General features: G+C 35.6%; 1 long non-coding RNA gene across 1 annotated transcript; it reads right to left on the reverse strand.

The window, feature by feature from the left end:
- Positions 1-8,603: 8,603 nt before the first annotated feature.
- Positions 8,604-10,012, reverse strand: LOC122198181 (uncharacterized). Its single transcript, XR_006192080.2, has 3 exons — positions 9,112-10,012; positions 8,927-8,963; positions 8,604-8,829 (listed from the first exon to the last, which is right to left on the reverse strand). It is a non-coding gene; the product is annotated as an uncharacterized LOC122198181 (long non-coding RNA).
- Between the last annotated feature and the right edge of the window lie 997 nt (positions 10,013-11,009).

Genomic DNA, 11,009 nt, shown 5'->3' on the forward strand with positions numbered 1-11,009 from the left:
AAGCGCGTCGTTAAAGGTCTGTTTTCTAGTAGTGATCCCTCAACATCAGAAATTCATCTCATTGCAGCAGTTGGGTCCTTGGTCCCATCAAACTCTAGGGGTTCCGTGCTGTTCAATTCCCAATACTGCATTGAATCACGCCCATGCGGTCTTGCGGTGGCAACGGTTATCGTAGTTGCAGCAACAACAACCTTAGTGATAGCATCATAGCACTCATCGAACTGCTTGATTAGCGTGGTCTTAATATACCCAAACATCTCCAGGATGGCCTCCCTCATCGATGTGGCGAACTTAGTGGCAATGATCATACGGATCTTATCATCACTAGAACCCAGTCTCTCCTGATTGCTAGAGCATGAACCTCGGGTAGTCACCACCATACTAAAATATGTGAATAAACAGGTCAAAATCATGTCATAGCAAACATATACTCTATACAAATCCCTATTAGCTCTTAGTAGTCTAGGGATTTTTCCTGAATCTCGTATAGATCTTATACTTTAAGTAGTACGAGCCCATACTACCTTCCACACCTATATGTGTTTGACTCAGATTTCCTCCTAAGACCCCAATTTACTAAGCTACCTCACACTGATTGTGTTGGCACAAACATCTATATGCCCCACATGTCCATGTCTAACCTCTAGGTACTCGTCCTAGGTTCCCTCGACCACCTCCCACACTGCTAGAAGTCTCCACTAATCTCGCTAATTGCTTTGCGTATACCAGTCATAAATAATCCATGATCCGATAGATGGTCGAATAAATGATTCTACTCCAAGTCCACAACCAAACAAGGAATAATAAATAAGTCTAAATCAGGCATTCTAGGGCTATAAAATCCTAACTATGTACAACTATATAGTATACACATAACAATTAATAGTATTAACTTCAACTTCTAGTATAGCATCACAAGCATTCCTCTAGGCTATAAGGCATCAAGCATTTAGGCAACTCTATCATGAAAATCCTGATGGATCCTTAGCATATCAACTAGCATGCACTTCTAATAGCTCTTATAAAAACAACTCAATTACAACATAAAAGACAAGTATGGATATTTTGGAAATTCACTTTTCGAGCTTCGTTTGACTGTATACTTCGCATCCTCCTCTACTTTCCTTAAACATAATTTTTTCTAATTTTTTTATATGAAAATTTTCTCAGATCCTTAGTTTGAGTATGGAATCACACAAGTGTTCTTCCAAATCCCTCAAACTAAGGCTCTGATACCAATTTGTAACATCCCAAAAATCACAACCAAAATTTTCATTTTTAAATGACAAAACTGCAAGATTGGTCCTTGTGGTATTCAAAAATCTTTGGATAGGGTCCAAAAAGTTTCCGACTTGCATGGGAGGTCCAAAATCAAGGTTTTTCTGTGTTTTTAGTCCAAAAAAAAAACTTGAAATGACAGTTATACCCTTTTAGCTTCTTTTTTATATTTTTAAAAATTTTCATATACTATTTTAATTTAAAAATAAAAAGAAAAGAAAATAACCCTCTCTCTCTCTCTCTCTCTCCGGATGAGGCCAATGGACTTTTATAGAGTTTTCATAGAATTAACGAACAGAGTGATATTAAAATCTTTCTTCCATGAAATTTTTTTTCCGTGTTCATCTCAAAATTCCCAATTCCTGTATCCTTTCCAACAGATCAAATGAATTTACTATACAAATTCATCAAAACCCTCACTGCCAAACTCAATTCCCTAGCTCCTCCTCTTCCCCCTTGTTCTCAACGGCTCCCTTTATACTCCTTCATATTCACCACCACCAATACTTTCCTCCAATGACACCGCTCAATTACACCCCCTTCCGCCTCCGACCACTCAGCTTCCCCCTCTTCAAGGTTCGAAATCGACATGGTCCAGACAAAGGAAGGAGTCTTTGCTGCCAAACCTAAAAAATTCGTAATCTGGTGGGACCAAATCTCTCTCTCTCTCTCTCTCTCTCTCAACATGGTGCAGACAAAGGAAGGAGTCTTCAAGGTCCGAAATCTACATGGTCTAGAGAATGGCGGTGACGGCTCTAAGGTTTGTTATAGTTCTTTAAAAATTCAAACGGTTGTGTGTGTATTTGTTTTCAGATTATTTACAAATTTGATAATTATTCTTGCTTTAGAAGTCTGATTGTCCAGGTGTTCTGGAGTGTTTGTGTGTTTAAGAATAATCGAGCCTGGTTGTTGTATGTGTGTGTTTGTGTTAGAAGTTGGTTCAAATCTTCATCTGGTTCAGATCTTTATCTTTGTATATATGTGTATAAATCAGGAAGAGAGATATATTTTATTTCTTATTTTTTATTATTTAAATCCCAAAATAAATTAAGAAAATAAAAAAAAAGAAATAAAAAGGATAAAATCGACTTTTCAAATGTATTATGGACCAAAAACCCGGAAAAACTTTGATTTTGGACCTCCCATGCAAGTCGGAAATTTTTTGGACCCTATCCAAAGATTTTTGAATACCACAAGGACCAATCTTGCAGTTTTGTCTTTTTAAATTAAATAAAACATTGTTCCAGGAAAACGAAATCAAGAAAGTCATAAGTATCAAAATATAATCATCCCAAAATCAGAGTATCATAAGCGTAGAATCATAAGCACTGTTAAGGAGAGTGTACAGTCAAGCCTTCGCATTTCCACGATCGTCAGAAGTACCTGAAACACATTTAAATCCACAATTGTAAGCACAAAGCTTAGTAAGTTACCCAAAATATCACATACAACACATCATAAGTAAATAGCTATTGGTTATCTGTTAGATTAGGTGGCTGAGCCAATAACTGAATTAGTATATACTTGAATTATTAGCAAAGTCCTTTTGGATTGCCCTCAAACCTATTAATTGAATATGATGACTTTTAGAGAGAGAGAGAGAGAGACTGACTTATTGATTTATTATATGATTAATAAGTAACAATAAATGAATTTATTAATATGTTATGAAAATAATATATTAGTTAGAAATGGTAATATTTAATTAATAATTAATTAGAAATTCATTAGATTAATTATGGGATTAATTGTATTAATTAAAAGTATAAGGGTTAATGTGCAATTGTTCAATAGTTGAACAAGAAAGAGTCCATAACCTTCATTGGAAGGAGGTGGACGAATTCTAAGGTATTCCAGAGTATCTGGAATATTGCTTGGAGATAAATAAGAAGCTGGATAATTACCAATTTGAATAAATATTATTTTATTCATTTTGGGTTATCTGGGGTTTCCAAGTTGCACCCCCTTGAGCTTAAATTTTTGGCAACTACTCCTACTCAAGAGATAGCCGAAATTTTCATATCCCCTCTCCTTTCTCAAAAGCTTCTTGTTGCTAGTGTTGGGTGTGAACCATCAGAGGCACGCCATTTGTGGTGCTAGCTTCCAAATCAAATAAGAAAGGATTCTTGATTGTTTACTACAATGATCAAAAGTTATGGTTTTCTTCTACAACTTTTAAAATTACTTAGGGTAGAGGGTGTTGGATTAATGTCTAAGTCTATAACTATAATTGGTAAGACTTGACCCGACCCGACATGGTCCATTTGGGTTGCATGGCATCATGCATTTGGATAGACTAAAATGAGAGAAATAGCACTTAAGGTTTGTTAATATATTATAAGTTCTAATATATTAATTAGATTATTTAATTAGTATTGATCAAGAATTAATCTATGATTAATTATGTGATCAAAAGAAGACTAATTAAATATATGGGTTGATTGTGTAAATCATCCATACTTGTATAGTGGGCTAAGACTCCATGGATTATCAAGTTGGGCTAAAACCCATAGGATGCTCCATGGTGTATTTGAACCCATAGATCCAAGGAAATGGAAAGCCATGACAATTAGGGTTTACCCTAATTGTAACACTATATAAAGATCTTATTGGTGACAAAAATCGGCACTAGAGAATATGTGAAAGGGCTAGCTGATTTTATGAAGTGTTCCAATTTCTCTCAAGTCATTCCAAATGTATTTGGTGTTGTGTGAACCATTTGAGGTGTCACACTTGGGGCACTAGGCACTCAAGCTTCATGAAGGCATTCTACATCAAAGAGGTATGTAATTCTAACTTGATATGTTCATATGAATCAATGATATTATGCTAATTAGAATGAATACCTTGGAAAGTTCATATTTGCATGTATAATAGAGAAAACATAGATCCAAGGTATTTAGGGTTGCATGAACACTTAGGAGTGTTAGAATGCTCAAAACCCAACAGTGGTATCAGAGCCTAGGCTTGCTTTCTCTTATACTTGATGCAAATGTGTTTTTTCAAAGTTGAAATTGTCCAGACCATAAAACTCGACGATTTTATGTAAAAAACTCAACGAGTTCATCATTCTGGGGATGAACTCGACGAGTTTCTCAAGGAACTCGATGATTTTTGGGTGCTGACAGCTTGCGGTTTGCTGTTTTGGCTGGAATTGGACTAGGAACATTACCCTAAGCTGTTTTTGAACTTATAAACTTGTTTTTGATGTGGTAATGTTCATGCTAATCCAATTTCAAAGATAATTTTCAATAGATTCATGTCTGGTATTAATTTAAAATTTATGCTAATTACATGAAAAAGTTTGATGTGAATTATCTTTGTTCATATGAGTTGCTTAGATTAATAGATAAGTTAATTGATTATGTGCTTTCAATCCATTTTAATCTAAGAGATGATTCTAAAATGTGTTTGTGTAACTTGTCCTCAAGTTATATGAAAAGTCACATTTAAGTTTCATAAAACTCATAAAAGCTGGCAATGATTACAAAAAATGAAGAGTCTTGTCCTCAAGTTATGGAGGTTCAAGAGTCACTTCATTAAGTAATAAAATGTGTAACCTTAATTAATTCCATAAGTTACAAAATAAAGAAAAATTACATTCTTTTATTAGTTTAAAGTCTTCCATAACTTGTCCTCAAGTTATGGAACTTGAAGAGTTTTGGATTAAAACTACTTTAAACACATAAGTTATGGAAACTAATTAGTTTTGAATAGTTTCAAAACTTGCCCTCAAGTTTTGGAATTTGAAAAGTTTTCACTTATGAATACTTTAATTCCAAGTTAGCCCTTAGAATTTTAAAAGTTAAAATTTAACCCTTATACTTTATAATATTATAAGTTAATAATATTTATATATATGATAAGAGTAAAGTCAGTCTTACCATTAGTAGGTCTCATTCACGAAGCCGGTCTATAAGGCGGGTATAAGGTTACTGCCTATAAAATGGCAGTTTAATGGGTGTCCACTCTCACCCACCGCTTCCTTGACGGGTGGAGGGTCGTTAGCCGAACGGGTAGGACAATGACTATAATTCTCCCTTCATTAAAAGTATTAATGATAAATACTAAGTAACTAAACCTTTTATAAATACCCAATCATAGTTACTTAGGAAAATGTGAATAAGGTGCTAATCCATGAAATTACACTTTGCACTTTGTTTAAGTCGGTTAGTGGAGCGTGTGTGGATAACCGGCACACTAACCTGGACTTAACAAGGTAGGCAAAGGGTAACTTAATATTTATCATAGTATCAATGGAGCGTGTGTGGTTAACCGACACATCGATTAAGGGGTAAATATTAAAGGTACCAAGTAATTTGCATGGTTACTTCACACCTTGTTTTGTGATCCTCTGCATCCCAGTCACAAAACCTGAAGGGCACACTCGAGATTGAAACATGCCATTGAAAAGTTCAATGAATCTCAAAAGATCTAGGAGTTTCAAAACCAAGTAAAACCTAATAATACATTTCGTTTATCTTGGTGGAAATTGGTGAATCGTCATTCACCTACCTTCAAATATTTTATAGCTTGGATTACGGCATCCCTCTTCCAAGTTATAAAAGTATTGTGTTGGGTCCTAGCCTTAATAATTCATATTAGGTGTAATATTAAGGACTTTAAATCAACTATCTTGAATATCTCCCAAAAAGATGATCTTCCCAAATCTCTTGAAACAAGTGTTCCTAAATGAAGATGATGTCCCATGGAAATCATACTTCATTCACCTCCTCCAATTACTCTCCCTAACCCACAAGTTCTTGAAAAGTTTAAGGTCACTCAAGCCCTATTGGCAAGCAAAGGTCTATGTGTGATCACATCTTAGAGATGTAGTCACACATTGACAAGCCGTGAGAGGTGGGTGTCAAAGTCTTCAGAAAGTTGGTGGCTCAACTACTTTCTAAGTCACAAAGTGAGTTCCTTTGGGACTCCTATGAAACAGACTATGACAAGACCCTTAATGATCTTATCTATTTGTTAAGATCAACTTCCTAAAACTTTATGGACATTGACAATGATGATATTGGATATCCAGTAAAGCTCTCTCTTCCCAATGGAAAGGGATCGGCCATAGTCAAATTGGTTGACCAAATGGTAAAGAGAAAGGCTAAGTCTGAGATAGTCCCATTATCAAGGGTCCATTGCCAAAGAAAGGGGCATTGGTTGCAAAGCTGCCAAAATTTACGTAAGGATGTTAAAGTCAATAAGTTTGACTCTACTTCAGGTAAAGTCCACTATCTAACTCTGCTAACTGAGGGTTTATGTATGCATGCATTATATGTGCATTATGTGTTTGGTATTTTGGGGAACTCACTGAGCTTTGGTTAGGGATTTAAATATTTCAAGTACTTTATATATGTATTCCTGTGTAGGGTATTTTGGGTTGTGCATAACGACTTCGGCTTGTATATTCGACCGTAGTCCGAAAATAAAACAGTTTTTCAAGGGGTTAAATCCTCGACACAATTGCTGAGTTTTTCGAATTCAGCTTGATAAACGGAGACATTGGAGGTTTGGCAAAGCTTGAAAAGGGTTACGCGGTAGTTTTCATATGTGGAGAAACCAAAGCGAAGCTCAATAGCTCGGGTGAAGTCTGGCCAGGTGGTGATGAGGTTGTGGAGAGACCGGTGCTTATACCAACTTAAAGCTTCGTCGGTGAAGTAAAACACAGCTAGGGTGTTCCGTTGTGCTGGGGGGATATTGTAGTAGGTGAAGTAGTTCCAATCAAGGGGATTGGAACCATTGAAATTGGGAAGAAGAATTTTAGGGGGGGCGTAGATTTGGAGGGGGTGGCGGTGGTTGGTGGAAGTGCTGGGTGTGAGATGGATGAGATTGGTCATGGAGATGGTATCATTTATCAAGTCGGGTATTGGCGGCGGCTGTTAAGTTGAGAAGAGCTTGAAGGGGTTTGGTGGAGGTGGATCATCGGCTGGGTCTTCTGGTTTTGGAGGCATGGTAAGAAGGAATGAAAGCACCAATGTTAAATATCAATTTGAGATGATCAATCTCCTAAGAAATTCAGAGAAGAAGATTGCAATTTTCTTCATATTAATCTCAACCAAATACAACCTTTAAACACTAATCTAAATACTCAAAAATGAAAGTGGAACTAAAAAGAAGGAACTGCAGATGAGTTGGGCGACTTCCAAGTTCCAACGACCTGATAATTATGCACGTTTCAATCCCTAAAACGAATGGGCTTCTTGGAGATTTGTTTGGGCCTTGCTTGCTGGTTCTTGCTTTTGGGCTGCAGTTTGGTTTGTGATGTGCTTGTTAGTATCAAAAACTATTCATTATACTCATTTTCAAAACCTCAGATTTACCGTACATATGATTCATAAATATTAAATTAAAATAGTATAAAAAATATAACAGAATTTAATTCTATCTTACAAAGTTTTACAACAATCATATCTTTTAAAACATTTTCCTGTACGTACTGTCTTACTTGGTAAAGGTATATGAACCAACAATCTATAATTGTTTTTTATTTCTTGTGACACCCATTAGAACACTTTTAGGAAGATGTAAAATGCTACTCTATATTTAATGGCTTAGCTTTAGCCTTTACGCCTTGTTCCCGAGTTCTACTTACGGAGAGAAATGGGAGGATACGGAGGGAAAGTGAGGGGTGGCGAAAGAAAACTGTGTTCCCGAGTTTCATTAATGGAAGGAAAGTGAGGGGAGGGGAAGGATTTTGGAGCCATATTTTCCTTCCAAATTTTCCTCCCAAATTGGACGGATTTGGGAAGAAAGTGAGGGGAAAGAAATTTTCAAATTTTATTTTCTTTTTCCTCCTAACTCGGGAACACAAAACTTAAAATTTTTCTTTCATTTCCTTTCATTTCCTCCGAACTCGGGAACACGAAATAATTAATATTTTTCTTCACCTCCCTTTCTTTCTGTCAAAATTTTCCTCCCCTTTCCTTTAATGAATTTGCGAAAAAACTCGGGAACAAGGCGTTAGTGATTGCCGAACAATGTAATCCAATACAAAGTGATGGTCATACTTTTTTTATTTATCAATTGTCAATTGAATGATAGTCTCAAAACCTAAAATATAAAATTTAAAGTTATATTGTTATATTCACATATTTAAACTACATAGTTTGAATAAAAGTAAATTACATATTTAAACTACAAAGTGATACTAAACATATATGGTTTGAATAAAAGTAAATTACACGAATGGTCCTTTAGCTTTACAGTTTTTTTTGAAATGATTTTTACGAATTTTTTTTCCCTCAGATGGTCATTACGGAACAAACATTGCACATAAAAGGCCCCTGCCTAACTTTGTTAAAAAATTCTGTTACGTATGTTTGAAAAGACTAAAATGTCATTTGTTTTTATTTTTATTTTAATATTTTGTTAATTTGAAATTTAAAACACACACACACACTCTCTCTCTTTCTCTCTCATTGTTGAGAATTTGGACTAATTTGGTGGTTGTTCATCGTCTCTACACCCCCTCCCATGTCCCTAACTTCATCAAATGCATACACATGATTTCCCAAGTCCCTTGGTGAATAGCTATACTTTCTTCCACTACACAATTTTTATGCAAAAGAGATAACTCAATGGGTAATCAAGATTCAAGAATCATACATGGAATATTTTTTAGGATAGGTTACTAAAAGATTACCTTCTTGGTAACTCAACTCAACTCACTCATAAACCACCTACAACAAAAAAAAGCACCCAATAGGATTAATAACTTTTGGGTCCCGAATGATCTTTTCCAAATTTGTTTGCAGTGCCAAAAAAAACCTAAAAGTGGATTAAGAAAAACAATGGAGTTAAGAGAGAGAAGAAATAAGAGAATCATACGAGTTCCTTGTAAACAAGGGACAGTCAGATGTGCCACACGACTTGACCTTCATCTTTCATTATTGCAGAGAACATAGAAAACAAAGTTTAGATAGAGCGTAAAGACAAAAAAAAATAAAAAAAAAATAAGGAACTCGTTCGATCCAGGAGATACAAGAAAAAAGAGGGGTTCGGTCGTTCGGGTGTTGCTGATACCGGACACGCCAAGTCAGAACACAATAGGGGGTTTAATCGAGCCTCCATCACCACCACGGAGAAATCTGACAGCAAATAGCAAATAGAAACCCAACATGGTGTTGCTGATTCCGGTGTTCAATCTTTTCGGTGATGATACTCTTGTGTTCTCCGATTCCAAACAACAAAAAAATATTGATGTAGGTGTTCGATTTTTTGTTGGATATATTTTTCATCACTGTTCTATAATTCTGGGTTGAGGAATGAAAACATTATCTAAGTCACCAATGATGATGACGGTGGATGTGTGTGTATGTGTGTGAGAGAGAGAGAGAGATAGAGAGAGAGAGAGAAAGAAAGAAAGAACGAAAATGACCATTTGTGTACAAACAACAAAGGGTATCATCATTTACAATTACTTAACAGAATTTATTTATCTAGACGTTAAGTAAAAAAAATAAAAAAAAAAAAACTCAATTTCCTATATCTAGACGTTAAGTAAAAAAATTTATTATCTATTACCGTTTTTAATGGTTAGATTGAAAAGAAACAAAAATCCGGCCAATAAGAGGAAGAGAGAGACTGCGACAGCCCCTCTCCCCACCTCCTCTCCGCACCACCGTTCCCGTAGTCCCGATGCGGTGTTCCGGTGAGCAGGAAAGGGTCTCACTGCCCTTCCCTCGAGCACTCCTTCGGGTCTTATAAGTTTAAGAAAAAGAAAAGAAAAAATAAAAGTATGTTTAAATAATAGAGGTGGAAAGTCCAAACATGTGATAAATGACATCACATATGAGTGGGAAATATGGCCGCAATATGTTTTAGAGTTTGGGTTTTATATGTTTTACTTAGAGTGGAGTCTATGTCACACCCCCAAACCAGATGACGGAAACATCCGAGGTTGGAGCAAAAACACGGTATCACAATAATTGAATACATTGAAAAACAAGTACATACCATATGATTAGATACATTACATGATCCAAATGTTAATTGATATCAAAATACATTACAAGTTTTGTATGTTATCAAATAAAGTAGTCCCCGTCCCGGTACAAATATCACAAAGTTCAAGCAATGATATTTCATGTGTTGTCTTCAAAAGTGGTTCCACTGACCCGAGCTTAATTGTTTCCTGATATTACATGTCGTTTTAAAAGTTAACATAAAGTTGGTGAGTTGATAAGACTTTAGCTATAGAAAAATCCGATGTTTTTCCTTATGTGTAAATTGTATCTCTACCTTGTAAAAAGTTTTGTTATTTTGTAACTATAACACCCTAATCCTGGTATGTATTTTTATATTGAGTTGTTCATTTTTGCAAAGGGACTCGACGAGTTGGAGGCCCAAAATCATCGAGTAACCATATGTAAATTCAGGTGCATGGTACACATCAGTATTCCAGTGCATTTCGCCTTCTGAGTCAGAATAAATATGTTTTCGAACCTTCTCTTTCAAATTCAAAGTGGAGGTTCTCGCGTGAATCTCAACAATCACTAGTTTTGATTCTACATATTGATCGTTTTGAACTAAAAGAAAACTTTTGGGCGGAATACACACATTGTGTATAATATCTTCACTCTCAATAGTTACATACAAGTCTCTAGAACATAGAAAAGCAGGATGTCCAATGGGAATGGGACGCGAGATTTAAGTCATCTACTCGATGAGTCGAAAGCCTCGACTCGACGAGTAGAGCTGCCAGGAAGAAACCTTAATTTTCAAAG

Source organism: Lactuca sativa, chromosome 5, assembly GCF_002870075.4.
Source record: "Lactuca sativa cultivar Salinas chromosome 5, Lsat_Salinas_v11, whole genome shotgun sequence".
Classification (NCBI taxonomy): domain Eukaryota; kingdom Viridiplantae; phylum Streptophyta; class Magnoliopsida; order Asterales; family Asteraceae; genus Lactuca; species Lactuca sativa.